The sequence below is a fragment of the Nyctereutes procyonoides genome, unplaced genomic scaffold (genome assembly GCF_905146905.1).
Source record: "Nyctereutes procyonoides isolate TBG_1078 unplaced genomic scaffold, NYPRO_anot_genome, whole genome shotgun sequence".
Classification (NCBI taxonomy): domain Eukaryota; kingdom Metazoa; phylum Chordata; class Mammalia; order Carnivora; family Canidae; genus Nyctereutes; species Nyctereutes procyonoides.
This window is the reverse complement of record NW_026575155.1, coordinates 1,019,526-1,042,922: the sequence shown is the minus strand read 5'-3', so window position 1 is coordinate 1,042,922 and position 23,397 is coordinate 1,019,526. Positions and strand designations below refer to the sequence as shown.

Genomic DNA, 23,397 nt, shown 5'->3' with positions numbered 1-23,397 from the left:
CTGTAAACCACATGGGTATGTGGTAAATGTGTAATTATCTGAGGCAGAGAAGGGTATACATGAATTTTATTGTTCCCCAGGACTGAGGGGTTTTGTAGAATGCAGGATTTTCACTACCACAATGGGGACGGTCCTTGGCAAACTGGGACAAGTTGGTCACCTAGGGAGAAGAATAGGGAGGAGGCCTTCAACTCTAGCATGTTATTACTAAAAAAATTAAACAACTGAAGCAAATATACATTATTAATATGAAGTGAGTCTGGGTGGGGAGTATGTGGGTGTTTTATATTATTATCTGTCATTCTTATATATTTGAAAATATTTCATTAAAAAAGAAGGAAGCAATGGAAATCTGATGATGGTTATAATGGAATTATCTGGATACCTATGGTTCTGAGACCAACTCCATTGTGTGGGTTTTCCAACAGTACTAAGCGATTATCTGAATTCTGACCCTATGTGGAAACACCATCAGATCCCATAGGTTAAAGCCTTAGTCCTTTAGGACCCCTTTCCACTTCAGCGATCAATGGCAAGTCCAGGTTGTTACCTGTGCTTCTGACCAACCAGGTATAGACTGGAGGTTCCAAGACCTCTTCCTTGGTTTGATTAATTTGCTGGAGTGGCTCACAGAACAGAGATACATTTTACTTATTTTATTATAAAAAGATATAACTCAGGAACAGCCAGATAGAAGAGATGCATAGGGCAAGGCAGGGGGAAAGGGCTTAGAGCTTCCTTTTCCCCACTAGCACTCCACTCTCCCCAAATCTCTGCATGTTCTCCAACCTGGGAGCTCTCCAAACTGTCCTTTTGGGGTTTTATGGAAGCTTCATTGCATAGGGATGATTGAACTCAATCTCCAGCCCCACCCCTCTCCCCAGAGGTTGTTGGGTGGTACTGAAAGTTCTAAACTTCTAATCACATGATTGATTCCCCTGGCAACCAGCCCCTATCCTCAAGTGTTTTTTGAAAGTCACCTCATCAATGTAACAAAAGACACCTTTAGGAAAGTTCAAGGATTTTAGGAACTCTGTGCCAGAAATAAAATGAAGACCAAATGCATATTTCTTATTATAAGTATCACAGCATCTTGTTAACATTCACATTCTGGTTCAGTAGGTGTGGGGTGGTTCCTGAAATTCTGCGATTTTAACAAACTCCCAGTGGATGGCTATGTGGCCCATCCTCAGAGCACACCTGGGTAGAGGAGGCTGGTTGCTATGTGACAGTGTCCTATTCTACAGGATGAAATGGTAGGAGAGATGGAATGTGGGGCTAAGATTGGAGCTAAAAGAAAGGAACAAGCCCAAATTTAATTCTGGAGCTTCCACTTTGGATGATTGGGGTGGATGATGTGCTGGGAGCTAATAGGAAATATTCAAGAAGGTACAGAAAGGGGAATTAATTCCATTTTTAATTTTGTTGAGTGGCAGAGGAGCGGAGGAGCAGTGGTAATAGGCTTTATAGCCTATAGGCTAGATTCAGTGGGCCTTCAACTGGTGAAATGTACTAATCTGAACTCCGTGGGAAGCCTGGAGCACTCACATATAGATCTGAGAGTACAAAGCCTAGAGGTGTCTGTTGAAAAAGGTGTAGAAGAGAGGTGTATGAAAGAGAACAGCAAGCCAACTGTGGAGCCTCAGGGAAATTCGGAAAGACACTGTGATTCCTTCCCTTTCTATATTTAATCAGCCTTTTGAAAAGTGTTCTACATCTATTTCAGCCTCCCTTAAAGTATTTTCTATCCCTTCAAAATTTCTGCGCCTCTGTGAAAATTGATCTGTTCTTCACTAATCAGCCTGAATATACCTCCTGTGGTGGTGACAGCAAATGCCTTTATTTTCTTCTATGTGCTTTTTGTGTTTTATATCATCTAAAAAGACAGGATTCGTGATATTTCAGTTCATTCTGAATGGAATGTGTTGTCATCAGAAAGCAATTTATATGCCGATCCGTCTTTATTTACTCGAATTGTGCCCAAGCCAAACCGACTCAATCTCATCATATATCCCAGGTTTCACGGGTTATCTTAATTAGATAGAAACCCAAGTTTGGTATTGTAGGAGAGACTGTGCTTGGTGGTGACAAGTATTATCAGAATGAAAGGAATTACCGTTTATTTAATGTTCTCTGTTCCACATGCTTAAAAATATATTAGTTTATTAATCTTCAGAATAGCCGTCATGACCAAGGTATTATTATTCCTGTCTGTACAGATGAGGAAGTTAAGGCTCAGAGCTAAGTAATTTGTCTAATTTTATACAGCTACCATGTAATGAGCTGGCACTTAAAACGGTGTGCTTGACCTCTTTCTGCCTCTCCCCACTGGCTCCTGATCTGAAGATTTTAAAAGGGATGAATAGAAACTATTCATTGCTGTCAGGCCTTATGAAGACCTAATCATATTTGGGGGGAAGCCCTTTTTTTACTTTTATTATTGTTTTTATTTACTTTTTAAATTTTGTTTATTCACGAGACACAGACAGAGAGGCAGAGATGTAGGCAGAGGGAGGAGAAGCAGGCTCCATGCAGGGAGCCCGATGTGGGACTCGATCCCGGCACTCTGAGATCACACCCTAAGCCAAAGGCAGACACCCTACCACTGAGCCACCCAGGCGTCCCCTTATTTTACTTTTAATATCTGGTTTAAATTCCCTCCCATATGCTGCTGTAACATTATTCTTTCTCGACTCTGTTATTATTTATCACTTTATTCAAGCTTCTAAATTATTTGCCCAGCCACCCTCCCGTACCCTGAGAGGACAAGAAGCCAGTGTAACAATTTGGCGTTGAAGGCATAGGGCAGAACCAACCGTCTGATCCATAATGGATTAATTCAGTGCAGGTCAGTCCTCCATTTACTCATGAAAAACCTGAGCTTTTGTGGGTTCTACCTAAATTTGTATCACCTGGATAAATATTTGCTTACACAAATCAAATCATAATTGGAAAATGTTGATTTCAGAGAAATCTCTTTTCATGGAGTATGAATCAGGTATTACTTATGTCGTGGTCTCGATGTAGCCAGTCATCACTTTCCAGTCACCCTGTTTAGGATAAATTATAATCAGATCAGAGGAATTCGACTTCAAAGACCGATTTGATTTATAATGATTTAACCTCTTGTCACATTTCTGCAGTGAACATGCTCCTTCAGTGATGCTGTGTGATCTGCCAGCCTATGATTATTAAGGGAACGGCCTCCTGTGCAGCTGTATTCACTTGCATAATTTTTGGAAATAAAACATTTTGTTGATAAAATTGAGGAAAGAAGAATTATGCACACACAGTGATTTTTATTGCACTATATTGGGAGAATTCTGGGGGATTGGGGGACAGCTACCGGCCAGAACAGTGTCTTTAAGCTATCTCCCAACTACAAAATGTTAGGATGAACACACCCATAACTAATGAAAATTTCAGAGGACAATAATAACCTCATAAAGTGTAATAGGATTCCATATGAAAGTGCCACGGTTGAAAGTCTTAACTATTTAACCCATAGTAACTCAGAGACAAAAGGAATTTGGAGTTTCAATATTCACTTTTAAGGAAAGAGGAAGAAGAAATCTCTTACAGGTAACAGGAAGAGTGCTTTTTCATACTGCTGCACAAATCTGCCAAAAATAGAGAAAATCAGGACAAATTACCTTAAACATACTCTGATTGAATTCATGCTGTTAAAAAGGTGAGCAGAACCCTATCTCCTTTACTGCATTTTGCAAAAAGTAAGTGCTGTCTCTGGTTGCAGATAACCACCTGCACAGCACTGATACATTTTTTTTTTCTGTCAGACACCAGGAATAATATAAGATCAACCTCTAAAGTGTTACATGCAACGAAGTACTTGAATTTAAATTTATCCAGTAAATGGTGAAAACTCCACTTGGTGATTACAATCTTAAGCAGTACCCACCCTTACATTAAGTAAATAGACTTCTTTGCCCTTTGCCAGGTAGAATTAAACAAAAAAACAATTCTTTGTCATTCTATTATTAACTAATAGTAGTCTTAGTGATAGGAAATCATAGAGGAAAGACCGAGACTGGATTTACAAAAAGTACATTTGAGTTTTTCTTTTATGCTATATCAACTTTATCTTCTAATACCACTGAGCCCTCAATTCATCACTTGTAAAAAGGGAATAGTAGTAACAACCTGCCCACTTCTCAAAATTTGGCTAAAGAATATATTTGTTCATAAAAGCGCTGCACAAGAGCGCTGCACATTTTCCTTGCACTAATGAAAACACTGGGTTTTGGAAATGTCTGGAGTTCTAGAAAAGAGAAACAGATGGGGAGCAAAGTGACTTCTCCAAGGTTATTCAGAAATCCATGATGGACCTAAAGAGCAAGTGACACTTTGGGTGCAAGATCCTCCCTGGTCCTCTGGCCAAAACATGGGCTTCTCTCCTCTTCAGGAGAGTACCTTCAGCCTTGAGTAAAAGAAATGATCTTTTTAATCAAATGTGACTGCAGTCTAATAACTGCAGAAGCAGCTAATTAAGTACTGTGTTCTGCTGCCCAACAATTGCTAAAAGCATAATACAGCCCAGAAAGTCATGGACATTAAATAGACAAATCTGCCATGTTGCCCTAGGCTGACCTATGGATTAGAGAAGCCAATTCAAAAATGAGGTAAACAAGTCTAAGTAAAACTATATAAACTGGATTTATTTATTTATTTTTAAACTGGATTTATTTTTAAAAAATTACACGTGTAAGAACAAATATCAAGGAGGCAATGATTCCATTTACTAAACAATGAGTTCCCCTTTCAAAATGTATTTGATTCTCAGTTTTGTGGAAATATATATTGTACATAAGGCTGGTTCATCTCCATTGATGATATGTCAGTAATTATTGCACAAAACCATTTTCTAACCGCTGGCCATTTCAACAGAGTGATCACAGTATTCTATAGACTCGAGTGTGCCATTGCACGTAAAAGTTTAGAAATGCCCTGATTAGGTCTTTTAAAAACTGTCTTAATCAGCAGTTTTCTTAGTGTAAGTCAGTGCTTATAAGAATAAAAAAGGCAATGATTTGCCTCTGATGATATTATACATAACCTACATTTTGCAACAATCGCCAGATTGAAAATATTTTCAGTGGTAGCAAAAAAATGCCAGATGGCATGCTGAATAAAAAGTCATTGATCATAGCAAGGATCAGCTGAGGTCTATCAATTCTAAAATAAATTTCTTTTCACTCAGTTTGTTGGCTTTAAACAGCCAGTTTATTGTACATGCTATATATCTTGTTCAGTGTTTGTGGTAAAATCGTTCTTGTCTCATTACCTTTCATTGCGAGGACTGGCTCCAGTTCTGGATAAGACAGAGAAAGCATGCTCCACTCTCTGCCTCCTACTGAATGCAGCTATAGAATCGAGTGGAATGCTCGAGGCAGCTATTTCAGGTATACAGAAAATAAACAGTAGCAAGCATATTGAGGAAAAGACCAAAATTCAAAGTACTGCCTAACTAGCCAAGAGTTTATCCATTTTTTTTTTGCCCTCTGTTTACTCTGGACTTCACATAGCCCAGAACACATAAGTAGGCTTCGGGATATGGACACAGAGAGATGTAGGAGAATCTCTCTAGCTCTAGCTAAGTAAACAAGGTCTCTTCATGCTGGGAGACAGTGGGGAAGATACTCCAGATATTTTTTCTTTTCTCTGTTCTCTTGGGTAGCTCTCAAGTGATCTTTTGGTTGCTATAGCAGTGGCAGTGACAATGTCAGAAGCCTAAAATTCTGAGAATGAGGAATCTTCTTTTCTGATCAGAATGATATAATGCCAGGATGGGGTGAATCCCCACTGTTGCTTTTTTCTGTCTTTATCCTCCTTGTTATTGTTTAACTCTGGATATGAGCCCATTTTTGAAGTATGCAAAAAACAAAGTAAATAAAGTCCATTTTTCTGACCAAAGAATGAAAAGTGTTACTCCAAGGAACCAGAAAGTATTAGTGAGATCTTGGTGCTCACTTCGGCAGCACAAATGCAAAAATTGGAATGATACAGAGAAGATTAGCATGGCCTCTGAACAAGGATGACATGCAAATTCATGAAGCATTACATATAAAGAATGGAAGAGAGAAAGAGAGAGGGAGAGAAAGAGAAAGAATGAACTAGTGAGATCTTCAAGACAGAAGAGCTCAAGAAGGTGACCTATAAGGTTCTTTGTGACTTCCTGGGCTCATTTCAAGTTGCATATGCATGGCCCGACACTAAAGAGTATACAAAGAAGTCGAGAACTGAATACAGGATAGGCAGCTATTTGTTCCCAGATTGGCAGTTGGGTGGTACACACATGGCTCAGATCCAAACCTGATTGCAAAGGCTCTGAAAATGGAACTGACATTAAAACCACAACCACCGGTCTGACTGGAGCTTGTGGTCTAAATTGAACCTGGTTGATTGCCTGCTAAAACAAAAATTTCAAAATTCCCCATCCACTTAAACAAAATTCAAAAACCTCATAACATAATACTCAAAGCCCAGGATACAATTCAAAATCACCCAGCATACAAAAAAAAAACAAAACAAAAACAAAAACAAAAAACAAAAAACGAGGTATCTCAACTCAAAGGCAAACACAATCATCAAGCAACAGAGATGTTAGAATTAACTGACAGTGCTTCTAAAGCAGCTATTAGGAAAAATGACCCCAAAAGTAAAGGCAGACACCACTTGAAGTTAGTGAAAAGACCAAAACAAAATTTGAAGAACTGAAATTTCAGAAGGAGAAATATAGTAACTAAGGTTTAAAAAACATTCACTGGATGGGCTCAATAGCAGAATAGACATAAAGAATGAATGAACTTGGGGACACAGCAATAGAGATTATTCAGTCTGAACAACAGAGAAAAAAATATTGAAGAAGAAGAAAAGAAAAAGAAGAAAAAGAAAGAAAGAAAGAGAAAGAAAGAAAAAAGAGGAAGGAAGGGAGGGAGGAAGGAAGGAAGGGAGGAAGGAAGGAAGGGAGGGAGGGAGGAAGGAAAGAAGAAAGGAGTAAGCCTCAGGGAAAAGTCTAGCTTTGATGTCACCAAGACCCATAAGAGAGGAGAAACCACTTAAAACTTCACAAGTTTGGCAGAGAGAAACTAAATGCAAGAAGTTCAATAAACTCCCCAAAGGATCGACTTAAAGATTTCCATACCCAGACACATCATAATCAACTACTGGGAACGAAAGAAAAACATCTTGGGAGCAGCTAAAAATAAGCAACAGATTACCCACTGAAAAGCTATGACTTGAATGAGCCCACATTTGTCATCAGAAACTGGACAGAGAAGTGGCACATTGTTTATGTGGTGAAAGAAAAGAATGGGTAGTCCAGACTTCTATAACCAGCAAGAATATCCTTCAGGAATAACAGTGGAAGAAAAAAGACCTTCTCAAACCAAAAAAAAAAAACAAAAAACAAAAAACAAAAAAAAAAAACTAAGAAAATATTTAGCAAGCAGGCTTGATCTATTGATCTAAAGGATTGCTAAAGAAATTTTTCAGAAAAAAGGCAAATGATGCCAAAAAGAGATCTGTAATATCAGGAAGGAAAGAAGAATACAAAATTGGCATATATTTGTGTAAATATAATAGTCCCTTTTTCCCCTTTGAGTTCTTTAAAATAGGTTAGACTGTTGGGTGTAGAAACATATAAATTATGTTAGTGTTTTCATTTGAGGTTGATGTGATACATACCTCCATAAAGAAGAGAAAGTAAAGAGATCTCTAAGATGGTATAAAAGTAATTCTCTGTAATGATGAGACGTATGTGTTCTGTGATCCTTAGAGCATTCACTAAAAAGAAAAATAAAAAACAAATACACAACCACACAAAAAAAAAAATCCTGAAAAACCTACAGTACAATGTAGCTAAAGGCAGGCAGGGAAGGGGAATGATGAGGGGAATGAAACACAAAGAAATCAAACAGAAAGTAAATAATAAATGACAGACCAAACATATTTATGATTATATTAGTGGTCAAGACGCATCAACTAAAGGACAGAGAATGGATTGTTTTCAACCGACAGAAATTTTTCCTATCCACATGATACTCACTTCAACTACAAGGATATAAATAGGTTAAAAGGATGGGAGGAGGGAAAAATGGGGAGATGTTGGTTAAGAGGTACAAAGTTTTAGTACGTAAGATGAATAAGTTCTGGAGATTTAAAGTAAAACAATGCGACTATAGTTAGCTGTACTACATTGTGTAATTGAAATTTGCTAAGAGCAGAGATATTAAATTTTTCTTAACACACAAGGGGGGAAAACAGGTAACTGTGAGGTGATGAATATGCTAACCACCTTGATTGTCATGATTATTTTACAATGTATGCGTGCAATGAATAATCAAGTTGTATACTCTATATATACAAAATTTTAAATTAATTATACCTTAATAAAGCTGAGGAGGGAGGAAAAAAAATGAGCTATCAAGCCATGAAAAGAAAAAAATAGTAAAGGGATAGGAAAAAAAATATACCATGCAAACATTAACCAAAAAGAAAGCTAGAGTAGCTATGTTAATATAAGACAAAGTCCAGAGCAGAAAATGTTACCAGAGATAAAAAGTGATATTGAATAAGGAGAAAACTGCCAATCAAGAAGATGAAGCAATTAAAAGGAGAAATTCAAAATTTTGACATTTGGTGTCTATAAAGAGCAAATAAAAAAACTAATTTTATTTGTTGAAATATATCTTACAACAGGAGAATGTGTGCATGTTGATATACATAGAGGGTTAAATGAAATTACTTGCATTTTCCCGTTCTTTTTCTTCTTTATTTTTAATTATGAGTCATGTCAGTGAATTGCAGATAATACCATGGAAGCTTAGATTTATTTTCCTTCTAAACCAATCTAAAACTTGACAATCGTGGCATTTTTATATGTAAATACCTCAACTGGGAAATGAGATATTTAAGGAGATAGCCTACACATGCTTTTTTGTAGTGCACCAAAAACCCGTTGCAGTGATGGTAGAAATATTAATGTACTGGATGGAGAGTGTGTCCTGAAAGTGACACAGAATGAAGACAAAGACACAAGCAACAGAAAATTAAGAGTGTTGATATTTAAATTTTGTCATAAAAATGACTAAAATAGTTAATTTCAACTTAGGTTTATTTTTTGAAAGATTTTCATTTATTTTTTCATGAGAGACACAGAGAGAGGCAGAGAAACAGGCAGAGGGAGAAGCAGGCTCCATGCAGAGAGCTCCATGTGGGACTCGATCCTGGGACTCCCAGATCACACCCTGAGCTAAAGGCAGACACTTGACTGCTGAGCCACCCAGGTGTCCCTCAACTTAAGTTTATTAAGAGAAATATATTATTTCATGAAATGTGGAAGAGAATTTTGGAAGAGAAAATAATATAATATTAAAACCAAGACTCTAATCACTGGCAGACTCTCCTAACTAGGTGCATGCACTTAAAAAAATTCATTAAACTATTTAGAAGAATGATCTTTTTTCTTCTAATCTAAATATTTGTGAGAAAGGCGATTTCACAAAAAAATCAATATCCCAAAATTCATTCCTTTCTTGGTGCAGAAAGTAGTTCATGAGGGAAAAGAGCTTATCCTGAAATGATTTATCCAAAGCCAGCAAAATCTGTTCTGCTTTTCAAATTATGCTATTAGGAAGACTGACCTCCAGGTATTTCAATTAATCGATGGTATGATTTAAAGATCTGCAAAACTTTGTAGGGCTTTTTTTTTTTCTGTACTGCATCATTTCAAATAACACTTTTAAGCCTATATACTAGCATACAGGAATCTAAAATATATTTATTTTGTTTCTTATATCACATCCAAGCTTTTAAATGTCTTACAGTTGTAAATACCAGACATTAATTATGTCTGTTCATAGGAAAGTAGAAGTTTCACTGTTTACATTAGTTTAAATCAAAGGTTCCTAGACTTCAGTATGCATGAGAATCACCTAAGAGTGCTTGCTGAAAATACATTTCCCCAGGACCTAATCAAGAAATTCGGGTTCAGTAGGTCCAAAATGAAGCCAGAAATCTATATTTTTATTGAACAACGAATAGCCTTTGGGCTACTCTGGTCTAAATTAACTATACCAAGACACATTTCATTTTGAACTCCCTATTATCCTAATTATCAAATTAAGAAATAGAATCAAACTATCGTATAATGAACTATAGCTTCTTTACCTTTCTATAAACTTACATAAAGACTGATTTCAAATTACTATGGTAAATGTATTCAGGAGGAGTGAAAATAAAGGGTTACAAGAATTTATTTATGTTTGATCAAAGTAACTGAATAGAAGGGGGCGACCCATGACTTCTTGGTAAGTCCACCACCGTCATATTTACAAAGTGTTTACCTACACCAAAAGTAGGGTTGTAAAATGCTGATCACATTAGAATCTGTCTCATGGGTGGCTACGAAGAATAAATTAGTATTAATTTATGAACCACTGAGAACAACAGCTAGTGCTCAGTAATTTTTAGCTACCGTCTATTCTTCTCCATTATTATAAGTTATCTCACAGATAATGGACCAAGCAGGGAATGGTATTAGTATAATAGGGAGGCTGTGTTGGTTGAAACATTTTTCCTTGGCAAAGAGAATCAAAAAGGTAGGAATATAAATACAATCTTCACCAGGAAAGGATAAAAGCCCTTAGTTTAATTGTTGCACAGGCTGGACCCTTTCTTGCTCAGTTTTAGGGAACATAAAAATGAGTGCTTGTACATGGGGCTCCCTCCCAGAAAAATGTACCCTCAGCCTTGCTCAGCTCTTGACTTCTGGCAGATTGCACTTCCATCTGCATTGTTTCAGTGCTGGGAAGCTGGCATTTCCTCCTGATTATTTTTGTGCCTTTTTAATATCCTCTGAGGCAGCCTTAGGCCACAGTGAACTTCGTCCCTGAGCTGGGCAACTTATTTCCTGAGCATCCATTATTGTTGCCACTCTAAACTCAGTAGAATCCATTTGGCATTAATGAAGCTATCCTTTTATTGTATGGGCCCCTTCATTTCATCTAAGGGAGTACATTTTTGTAGCAATTGCAAAGTAAGATATTCTGACTGTTTCTTTTAAGACCACAATCTCTTTCCATTTCAATTACTTCTTCCGCAGGGGATTTGGAATGGCTGCACCATTTTAGGGATCCAGCTGGGGATAAGTGGAATTGGGGCTATATTTTGTCTAAGGTTAGTATATATATTTATGTGGTTCATAGTCACTTCCATATATAATTAAGCTATTGATAGTTATTCCTACATAGGAATGGCTCCCCCAGATGATCAAACAGCCCCTTTCATTATGCTAGAGGAAAGACTGAATTATCTTTCTCTTTGTGTAGGAAAATATATTGCAAAATTAATTGTCTTGTGAAGAGGAACTCAAAGAATTATCAGACACAAAATGTAGTAAAACATATAGGATAGGAATTTATTCTGCTGAGTTGTGTCAGGCAGTTAATCAAATGTCTTTTCTTTAAACGGATCTTCAAAATTTTGCAAGCTTCAGACTCTAGAAAACACTGACCTACTACTGGTTTTGATTAACTAGTCTGTCTCAACTCCGTTTTTCCCATAAGTCCTATTATTTTTAATTTTTAATTCATGATATTGTAGAAATTGGTTTTTCCCCCAGGAATACATGTCATGTTATAGCAGAAACATCAGTTGCTATTGGATTATTATTATTATTATCAATACAATTATTGGACTTTGGGATTGAGGGGGGAATATATTTAACCAGACCTGTTCAATAATATGAAGTGGTATTTTTTAGGTATTTATTTATTTATTTTAGGGGGCTGCTGAGAGTGCAGAAGGAGAGAGAGAACTTCAAGCAGACTCCCCACTGAGCACAGAGCCTGACTCAGGCTGATCCCAGAACTCTGAGATCATGACCTGAGCCAAAAGACCTAGAGTCTGATGCTCAACTGACTGAGCCACCCAGGCACCCCAGGAAGTGATTTCTTAAAGTGATTTTTTTATTTTTTATTTTATTTCAAAAACGTTGTATTATATTTTTAAAACTACATTTTAAGAAAAATCAAGAGAACTAAAGCCCATAGAAAAAATATCCTTTTTCTGAAGTTAAGAACTAAGTAGATCACAATTTTCTTAATATATTTACTGAACTTGCATGTTGTTTTAATAGTTACAACTTCTTGCTGGTTTGTTTTGTTTTCTGTTTTAGAAATCTCTAATATCTGAGAGTAGCAAGGGCCATGTCACACCTAAGAAAACACCTAATGCCTGCACTTATGTAAATTACTTGATATTATCTATTTAAGCTTTCATTATTGAAAAGTGAATAAGGTAAACCATCTTTAACTTCATTAGGAATATTGAGTTAACCAGAAGGTAGAAACTTCACCATGTAGCTGTTCACTTGTGCTATCATTCATTAACTTTGCTATCTTGGAATTAGACTTCCATTTGCTTCTTGATATCTTTCTATGAATCAATCAATCAGCATAACAGAGAGTGATGTGGGTGATACTTTACACTAGATAGTTCGGGATGAACAGGGGCTGAACAGGGGCCCAAAGGATGTGATATTCAAGCAGAGAAATAAAACCAAGTGAAGAAGTCAGCTATGTGAATTTTTATTGTAATTTTAAAAAATAGTTTATTTATTTATTGGAAAGAGAGAGCACAAGCACAGGGAAAAATAGAGGAAGAGGGACAAGCAGACTCTGAGCTGAGTGTACTGCCGTGGGGCTCAATCTCAAGACCCCAAAGATCAGAAGATCATGACCTGAGAGATATTAAGACTTAGAGCCTTAACCACTTGTCTAAGGTGGTCCACCTATGTGACTACCTTGAATATCATTTTACCAGGTAGAAGGCAAATCTGGAAACCCCAAACAGAATATGATAAATGAGGAAACAGAACTTTAAAAGTAAAATATTTTGAAATAGTACAAATACCTTATATCTGTAATAAAATATATAATTTTAACATAGAATTATCTGCCAAATTAGGAATTAAACACAGACTAGGATTTATAGTACAGAACTTTTGTTTTATTTTTTTTTAAGATTTTATTTATTTGTTCATGAGAGACACAGAGAGAGAAAGAGAGAGGCAGAGACACAGGCAGAGGGAGAAGCAGGCTCCATGCAAGGAACCCAATGTGGGACTCGATCCCAGGGCTCCAGGATCACGCCCTGGGCCAAAGGCAGGCAATCAACCGCTGAGCCACCCAGGCATCCCAGAACTTTTGTTTTAAATGTTTTTCTGAAACATCTAACTTGTTCTGAAATGACTTTGCCATTTAGCTAAATTATTCTTTTCATGTCATTTTGTATTCAAATTATAATTTATTTTATTCTTTGAATATTTAAACTCATATCTATAATATTAAAAATGTATAAATAGGGGATCCCTGGGTGGCGCAGTGGTTTGGCGCCTGCCTTTGGCCCGGGGCGCGATCCTAGAGACCCGGGATCGAATCCCACATCGGGCTCCCGGTGCATGGAGCCTGCTTCTCCCTTGGCCTGTGTCTCTGCCTCTCTCTCTCTCTCTCTCTCTCTCTGTGACTATCATAAAAAAAAATTAATAAAACTATGTCTATTAAAAAAATGTATAAATAGATGCTGCATTTTAATTATAAGGCTAACCGTCAAAATTTATTTAAATGTTAAGCAATTTTAATAAAATTATCTTTCCTTCTGATACTGTCATTAATCAATGTCTCCTAAGTATTGCCAGCATACATCACAATATATACCCATCAGAAGTGTCATTAGAGAAGGACCCTGACTACAAAGAGCTTATAAATTTAGTTTTGTAAGTCAAGAGAGATTTATAAACATTGCATTCTTATGATAGACATTCAGCTAATAAATCCTAAATAAGTTTTTATTTATAAATCCTTTTATTGCCCTTGGGATTCAAGGGACTGATTTATGAGTCAGTATGCTAAAATCTATAATTTGATCAGACATAAATCTTATTCAGTGATTTCTGTTTTAACCTGTAATTCATAAATCCTGGTCAGTGTTGGCTTTTAGTTTTCAAAGTGTTCTCCATTTACCAGTTGGTCTCAGAAGTACATACTTTAGGATGTTGATTAAAAGTGATAATTTGCATGTAACTCAGTTAAATAAATATAGCAGCTGAATAGAACTTTCTTTCTGTTCTAGGGAGTGAGTTACTAGAAATGAATTCTAAATGCATTGGTGATTTCAAAGTGTTTTAGGTGAAAGAACAATAAAATATTGTCATTAAAATCATTGTTGACTGTATCTGCCAAGTTAGGACTGGTGTGCCAGAAACCACTAATTGTCTTCTGATAGTCTTCTGATAGCCAATCTCTCCGTATCTGTCCAGGATAAAGACTACATCTCCTAGCCTTCCTGGCAGCTATGTGTGACCATGGGACTAGCTTACAGCCAATGGTATATGAGCAGGGGTCATAAGTACAACTTTAGTACACACACTTAGGCTGGAAGGCAAAAGCAGTTCAGGTCCAAGTGGGGAAGGAAGAGAGTGTAGACCCTGACATGAGGATGCTGTTCTTTGAGATCTGGTACTCTTATTCCATAGCAGTTAGATGAGGGGGAAGACAATCTCTAATACTTTAAGACATTAACTTAAATGTCTGCTACAGCAAATATTTAGTAAATATTAAATTTTATTTTATTGAATATATTATTTCTATATTATAATTTTTTAAAATATTATTTGCCAAGAACCCTGCTAATCACTGTGGAAATACAGGTAAACATGATTCAGTCCTTGCCTTTGTAAATATATTCCTAAGTAGTAACTTTTTTCTTAACACTCGAATACATAGAATTGTTTTTAAATTTGTTTTCTGTTTGCTGGTAGAAAATAAAACTAAAAAAAAAAAAAGAAAAGAAAACTATAATTAGTGTATGTATATAAATCCTGTCTATGTCATTAAATTCACTTAATACCTCTAGTAATTACTTTGTACAGTAAGATTTTATCTTTTTCTCTTTTTTTAAGATTTTATTATTTTATTTATTTATTAGAGAGAGCATGAGTGGGGGGGAGCACAGGACAGAAGGAGAGAGAGAAGTAGGCTCCCCGTTGAGCAGAGAGCCCCACATGGGGCTTGATTCCAGGACCCTGGGATCATGACCTGGGCCAAAGGCAGATGCTTAACTGACTGAGCCACCCAGGCACCCCAGTAGTTAGAATTTTTTATCTAAAGGATTATCATATGCAAACAGAGAAAGTTCTGCTTCTTCCTTTATGATCTGGATATACCTTTTTTTTTCTTACCTTATTGCCCAGGAAATATCAAATAGAAATTATTACATCTTTGCCTTCTTCCAGTACTTAGAGTGAAGCATCCATTAAGTATGACATCTGAAATTCTTTTCATTCATCCTCTGTCAGATTGAAGAAACTCTTCTGTTCCTAATGATTGTGGGTTGAATTTCATCAAATACTTCCTGCATCTATTGAGATGATTGTATGTTCAGTTTTCTTGTAATGATATTGATTTTCAAATTTTAAACCACCCTTATTTTCCTGGGAGAATCTCTACTTAGTTACAATTTTTTTTAATCCTTTGTATGCATTTCCGACTTTGATCTGGTAAAGATTTCGTTACACATTTTTGCATCTATACTCATGAGGGAAATTGGACTGTAATTTCATTCCCTTGAATGTCTAGTTTTGTGCTCAGGGTTATACTAGTCACTTAAACAGCTGAGGACATGTTCTTTCCATCTTTATTTTCTGAAAGAATTTGTGTGAGATTGCTTTATTTCTTCTTTAAAGGCTACATGGAATTCATCAGTGAAGACCTCTGAATCTGGAGTTCTATTTTGGGGAATGTTTTTAATAATGACTTTAATTTTAATTTTTAATAATTATGGGACTATTTGAATTTTCTATTTTCACTTATATATTTTAAAAAATTCATTTCACCCAAGTCTTCAAATTTAATTTTATTAAATTCATAATATTCCCTTCTTATCCTTTAATATCTGTAGGATTTTTAGTGAAAAACCTTCTTTTATTCTAAGTATTGCTAATTTGTATTCTTGTTCTCTTTCTTTTTTGAAAACAGTCTAGGGCAGCCCCAATGGCTCAGTGGTTTAGCGCCGCCTTCAGCCCAGGGCATGATCCAGGAGACCCAGGATCGAGTCCCCCACGTTGGGCTCCCTCCATGGGTCCTGCTTCTCCTGCTGCCTGTGCCTCTCTCTCTCTCTCTCTCTCTCTGTGTGTGTGTGTCTCATGAATAAATAAAATATTTAAAAAATAAAAATAAAAAAATGAAATCAGTCTAGCTCATCTAGGAGTTTTTCAATGTTACTGATATTTTCAAAGAAAAAAAAATTTGAAGACAGATTTGCAGGGGTGATCTTTCTTTCTTTTTTTTTTTTTTTTAATTTACTTATGATAGTCACAGAGAGAGAGAGAGAGGGGCAGAGACACAGGCAGAGGGAGAAGCAGGCTCCATGCACCGGGAGCCCGATGTGGGACTCCGTCCCGGGTCTCCAGGATTGCGCCCCGAGCCAAAGGCAGGCGCCAAACCGCTGCACCACCCAGGGATCCCAGGGGTGATCTTTCAACATATTTATTGAGCAGCCACATCTGCCAGGTCCTGAGAGCCACACAGTCCCAGCCCTCAGGGCTTAGATCCTGGTAGAGGCCCCGCAGAAAGGCTTTGGGTGGGGAACTGAGCCAGCAGGAAGTGCAGAAGGCAGCTCCTTCTTCTGGAACAGCATGGTCCAGGGACGTGAGGAACAGTGGCCTGAATCTCAGTCATGTCCTCTCGGTTGGAGAGGATTTAAAGTCTCCTTGCCCAGAGTTTGTGTAGCCCTTCATGCCTTGGGCTTTTAACTTTGGGCTTTGTTGACATTCTATGTTGTTTTCTAACTCATTGATTTCTAGTCTTAGTTATCTTTTCCTATTTATTTTATGTTGAACTGTTGTTTTTTCCCTAGCTGCTTAAGTCGTCAGAAGTATAGATCATTGATGTTAAACTTTGCTTCTTTTCATAAAATCATTTTAAAGATGTCAGTTTTCCTCTAAGCATTGTATAGTTACAGCCCATAAATGATATGAGCTTTCATAATCATTGACATGAAAGTCTATTCTACTTTCCTTTATGTCTTCTTCTTCTTCCTTGTCTCCTCCTCCTCCTCCTTCTTCTTGGCTCATTAGTTACATAGAAGTGTGTTTCTTGAATTCCAGATATTTGGAGGTTTTCTTAATAATTGATTTATAACTTAGTTCTGTTTTGGTTGGAGAGCATTCTCTGGAATATTTCAAATTGTGAAGTTTATTAAGATTTGAGTTTGGCCCAGAATATGGCCTGTTTTGGTGAACGGTCCACTTGTGCTTGAGAAGAAGGTGTATTCCATGCTTGTTAGGTATCACGTTCCATAAATGCCAATTATTCAAGGTAGTTGATAGTGCTGTTCAGGTGCTCTGTATCTTTTATGACTTTTTGCTGTTGTGGTTCTATTAATTGCTGATAATGGTTGTTAAAATCCTAACCATAATTGTGAATTTGTCTATTCCTCCCTTTAACTGCCGGTTTTTGCCTCATTTGAAGCTTTTTGTTGGTAAGTGCAAATGAATTTCTGATTATTAAGTCTTCCTGATGAATTGACCTTTTAGCATTTCAAAATATATATTTTCTTCCCTGCTTTTAAGTGAGTCTTAGAATTTAGGGTACATCTAACTGAATTTTTGTATTTAAAGTATCTTCCAGGTAGACAACATATACTTCATGCTTTTTAAGCTATTCTGACAATTCCTGTCTTTTCATTGGAGTACTTAATTTCTAATTAATGGAACTGTTGACAGGATTGCATTTGGCTCTCTCTACTTACTATTTGTTATCTCTTTGTCCCATTTGTTTTGTGTTCCTCTATTCCTTCTTTCCTATTATTTTTGAGTTCATTGAAATTGCTTTTAGAATTCTATTTTAAGGGCAGCCCCAGTGGCTCAGCAGTTTAGCGCCGCCTTCAGAGCAGGGCCTGATCCTGGAGACCTGGGATTGAGTCCCACGTCAGGCTCCCTGCATGGAACCTGCTTCTCCCTCTGTGTCTCTGCCTCTCTCTCTCTCTCTCTCTCATGAATAAATAAATAAATAAATAAATAAATAAATAAATAATCTTAAAAAAAAAGAATTCTATTTTAATCATCTCTTTGGCTTTTTTGCTTACCTCTTTGTATTGTTACTTAGTGATACTCTGCAGATTACAAAAAACATTTTTAATTTTTCAATTTACTGAAAGTTAATGTTGTTATAAAATTTAATCCCTTTGAAATTTTTTTGTTTTGTTTTGTTTTGTTTTAGTGCAATCTTCTAGGTCTTTTTACTCTCTGTAATTTATGCTGTAGTTTTCATGTTTAATACATAAGCTATACATGCTATGATTTTCACTTTAAATGGTCATGAATTTTCCTTTTTCTTTATTGAGAAAGACTGAGAGAGAGAGCAGGGCATGAAGGGGCAGAGGGAGAAAGAGAGAGACAGAGAGAGAGAGAGAGAGAGAGAGAGAGAGAGAGAGAATCTGAAGCAGGCACTATGCCCAGCACAGTACCTGATACAAGGCTTGATTTCATGACCCTGAGATCATGACCTGAGCTGAAATCAAGAGTTAGATGCTTAACCAGCTGAACCACCCAGGCACCCCCATACATACATTTTTTTAAATTAGGATCTGAGTTTTTATCTGGAATCATTTCCCGTGGGTTTGAGGAGCTTTCTTTATCTTTTCTTAAAGGGAAAGTCTGCTGGAGAATTATCTTTGGTTTTGTTCATCTGAAAATGCCTCCATTTCACCTTTATTTCTGAAAGTTATTTTTGCTCCATGTAGAATACTGGGTTAGCAATTTGTTGTTTTCATTTGATACTTTAAAGATGCCATTCTACTATACTTTGGCCTTCAGTGTTTCTGCTGAGAAGTCATTGGAAACTTGTATATCTGTCCTGTATACATAATGTCTCTTTTTTCTCTGGAAATGTTTAAGATTCTTTTTATCTTTTGTTTTAATTAGTTTAACTGTCACTTTTCCATGTTTTTTTTTTCTATGTATATCACATAGGGTTCTCTGCACTTTTTAAAATCTGTGAAATCTTGGACACTTTTCTCCATTCTTTCTTCAAATGTTGGGTTTGCCCAGTTCTGTCCTCATCTTCTACAGCTCCGTATGTATTTGCTTTTTTGATAAGTCCCACTAATAACTGAGACTCTATCATTTTATTCTATCATTTTTTCCCTCCTTTTCTCCATATTGTATAATTTTGATTGCATGATCAAGTCACTGACTCTTCTTTTATTTCCAACATGGTGTTAAACTTATCCAATGACATTTTGTTTTAGATACTGTATTTTTCATTTCTAGAATTTCCATTTGACTATTTTATAGTTACTATTTTATAGTTACTATTTCTCTGTTGAGATTTTTTGTTTACCCACTCATCACAAATATATTTTCCTTTATATCCTTGAGCATGCTTATAATAGCTAAATTTCTTGTTCTCTGTTTTTATAGTTACTATTTCTCTGTTGAGATTTTTTTGTTTTAGAGTTACTATAGTAACTATAGTTACTAGTTATAGTTACTATTTTATAGTTACTATTTCTCTGTTGAGATTTTTTGTTTACCCACTCATCACAAATATATTTTCCTTTATATCCTTGAGCATTCTTATAATAGCTAAATTAAAATTCTTGTTCTCTAATTCTGGCATCTGGATCACCTCAGGATTAGTTTCTTCAATTGCCTTTCCTCTTGATTATGTATCTAATAACTTGCGATGTGTCCTGAACATTGTGAAAAATACATAGTAGAAATTGAATTCTGTTATTTCTTCAAGTGTTTATTTGTTCTCTCAAGTCCCAGTCTTTATCCCTTCTGCAGTAGGTAGCTGCTAAAATCTCTCTTCAATTCTTTTAGCCTCAGGGCTGCTCACAGTTACATGCACACATAGTTCACATGCCATCCTGAGATTTTCTTAGAATTTATGTGTACAATTTGACGTTCCCCCTCCCCCTTGCCCCAGAGTTTCTCCTTTCCCTGATTTCCTCCCTCATTTTCCATCTACTTTGACAGTCCTAAACTCTGTCCTCTTATTCTTAAAACTAGCACACTGAAAGGATTTCTATCCAAGATTTAGTAAATCTGATTAATCAGACTGGGACAAAAGTCTGATCAACAGGAAACTCACCCCGTCCCATCTTCTTCCAAGTCATGGCTCTCTTCCAATTCCCTGCTTTTGGTTTCTCTCCAGTGACTTTGGGGAGTTGTTTTTTACATTGATCATGAATTCAGTTGTTACCTGCAGTAGGGTTGTACCCATAGGAACTATTCCACTTTTGCCATTGCACCAGAAGAAAAAAGTGTCCACATCACTGGTTGTTGACTTTGAGAAACTTAGTCTAGTATTCTAAGCAGAGATGCTAAAAACAATTAGGGAGAGTCTAAGAAAATTTCTTTTAAGAAATGATTTCCTTAAAACACAAAGTAGATGTCTCTCTTAAAGTGGCATTGCATATCAACCTTGTTGTCTCACTTTTATATTAAATCAGAGAGAAGGAGATTTGCTATTATGAACAGAAAGAAAAGATGTGAATCCCAGACATAATAAAATGCTACTTATGAATTTATGAATGCATCAAAGCTCTGGTTAAACAGCATAGGCTGAATGCAAATGTCTATCTGAACTTCCTCCTGAAGCCTCACAAAGCAAAGACAGTAAAGGAATTAAGAGAAAAAAATCGCAAGGACAAAAAGAAGACAGCACACAACAAAGTAACTTTTTGAAATCTGGGAAATAGTTTAACCACTATTAACTCCTTTAGACTGGAGAATGCAGTGATCTGAGTCTGTTGAAGCAGCAAGCCAGAAAGCCAGTCATTTTCTCATAAAACTATGAGAATCCTCAGATACTGTAGGATCTGTTGTTTGCCAGGTAAGTGTGCAAAAAGATGAGGCTGAAAACTGGAGTGTGGACTGAACATCTTTAAAAGAGAAGTTAGACTTCCCATCTTCCGTCTCCACCCTGGCTCCATCAAGAGAAAACCTGGGGTCTGTTTTTAGAGAGGTTTTATCAGATAGCCTCTGGTTATGGAGACAGCAAGAATAGTTGAGGCTGGAGGGTGAGTTACTATGCTGAAATCAGAGGGATTATGGGAAAATCTTCCCACTGAAGAGAGATTTATTCCCTGCATGGCTCTGGAAAGGCCTGCAGCCAGGCATACATACTTGAGGTTGGAGATTGGTGAACTGTCTTCTGAAAGAAAATTGATCCATGCAGAAGTATAGACCTATGATAGGATTTTTAACCAGAGGGTCTGTGAACTTGAATGAGAATAATAATTCATTTTTTGTTTCCCCTAACCTCTGAAAATTAGCATCTCTATCATTTTTTAATGTAGGTAACAAACCCTTGTAATATTAGCAGTACCTATGACTTTGTCACCAATAAGAATCATGGTAATTTCTTTTATCACATTAGTCATTGCTTATATCTTGAAATAGTATTTGCACTGTTATTATTTCAATAGTTATTAGATACAACACTAAAGCTTATGATATGATGCATTACTATTACTGTGTCCCATATTACAATAAGCACATTTTATTGTTTCACAAATTTAATTTTTAATACTTTGCTATAATTTTTTTCATGCATTTAAAAACATTCTAAAATAGGGTCTACAAGACTTCACCAGACTGCTGTGGCACAAAATAAGTTAAGAACCTCCAAACTGTGGATACAGGCCTGTGGAGATTCCCCCAACTGGATGACTGACCTCATAGTAGCAACACTGCAGTGAGACTCACAGATTGAGAAGTTACACTCATGCTCCTCAGTCTGGTTCATTTGGGGCCTCACTTTTAAATATGATTTAATAGCTAAGGAAGACCAGACATTAGAGGACAGCCTCTACTATGAAAGATAGAGCAGAACAAAACAAAATAGAGTCAAATAAGAAACAGAGAAGGGAGAGGAACTCAGTGGTGAGAAAGTAAACACATGAAAACAACATCATAATTAACATTTAAGAGAACTAAGAGACCACTTGCATCTATAAAAACAAGACCAGACACTACACATGCCAAGAAACAAAGAATGGGAAGGAGTTCTTGGCAACTCAATTAAGATAGCTTTGGGGCACCTGAGTGGTTCAGTCAGTGAAGCCTCCAACTTGGGCTCAGGTCATGATCTCAGGGTCCTGGGATCAGGCCACTTCCAGGCTCCGGCTCACCAGGGAATCTGCTTGTCCCTCTCCCTCTTCCTCTGCCCCTTCCTCTTGCCTCCCCGCCCTCCACCTCGCGCTGGCTCGCGCTTGCTCTCTTTCTCTCTCAAATAAATAAAGGCTTTAGAAAAAGATAGCTTCGCTCATAGTTCAACATATATTTGAAAATATATGTTGAAAATAATATTAAGGACAACGTTACTCTTTTCCTTCTTCGAGGAAGTAGAAGAACAAGTCAAAGAAATGAAAATGGTATTTTATCTCTCTACCTATTCTCCATTTACAAATCATTGCACTGTTTAGTGAACACCTTCTGACCTCCCCTTTGGCACACTCACCCCACTACAATGCCCTCACCCACATCCATTTCCGGTTTAGTGACAGCTGGTTGAACGTGAGAGGGCAGACAATGGGTTGGTTTGAGGCAGAGCACCAGTAACTTGCTCTTTCCATAGGCCTGTGGTATCTGGTAAACGGAGGCTCATCTCTGTGGTGATCACTACTCTAGCGTACCAGATATTTCTAGTTTTCTACCTACGAGCCTCATGGTGGTAGGCTGTTGCCTCTCCTGTAGTTTGAGGTTAAGCATTGCTCTGTGGCTTACTTTGGCCAGTGAAATGTTCAGCGGTTCTGGGAAGCTCTCAAAGGGTTCACTTACTTGGTACATGCTCTTCTCTCTGTTGCAATGAATGTCCTCTTGCCTGGATCACTGAGTGCTGATACAAGACACCTCTTCCTGCCAGCCCAAGTTGGATTTAAAGCTGGAGCACTTAGATAAACCTTGCTTGGGCCAAACACTAACTGCTTAAGGTCATTTGTATGGTAATTTAAACTAGAATCTCTCCTGTCTACATCCCTGCATTTGTTCTTTACGTGTTCTGAGTTGTGAACTAAAGGGGAATGCCAGGGGCACCTGGGTGGCTGCTCACTGGTTGAGTGTCTGTCTTTAGCTCAGATCATGATCTCAGGGTCCCAGGATCAAGTCCCGCATCAGGCTCCCCACAGGAAGTCTGCTTCTCCCTCTGCCTGTGTCTCTGCCTCTCTGTGTCTCTCATGAATAAATATCTTTAAAAAATAAAATAAATATATAAAGGGGGATGCCACACAGAAGAACAGTATAGGGAAGCCACCTCACACCCTTTAATAGCTGAGCCTTGATCTCATGCATAAGTTAGCTGGAGCTCA

General features: G+C 37.0%; 2 protein-coding genes and 1 non-coding gene across 12 annotated transcripts in view; 2 read left to right on the top strand and 1 right to left on the bottom strand.

Annotated features, from left to right (window-relative positions):
- Window positions 1–23,397, bottom strand: part of LOC129502078 (proline-rich protein 18-like) — a 440,312-nt gene that overhangs the window by 108,858 nt on the left and 308,057 nt on the right. The window lies entirely within an intron of this gene.
- CYYR1 (cysteine and tyrosine rich 1) overlaps window positions 1–23,397 on the top strand; it is a 107,782-nt gene that overhangs the window by 13,651 nt on the left and 70,734 nt on the right. The window lies entirely within an intron of this gene.
- Window positions 5,981–6,087, top strand: LOC129502258 (U6 spliceosomal RNA). Its single transcript, XR_008662911.1, has one exon. It is a non-coding gene; the product is annotated as a U6 spliceosomal RNA (small nuclear RNA).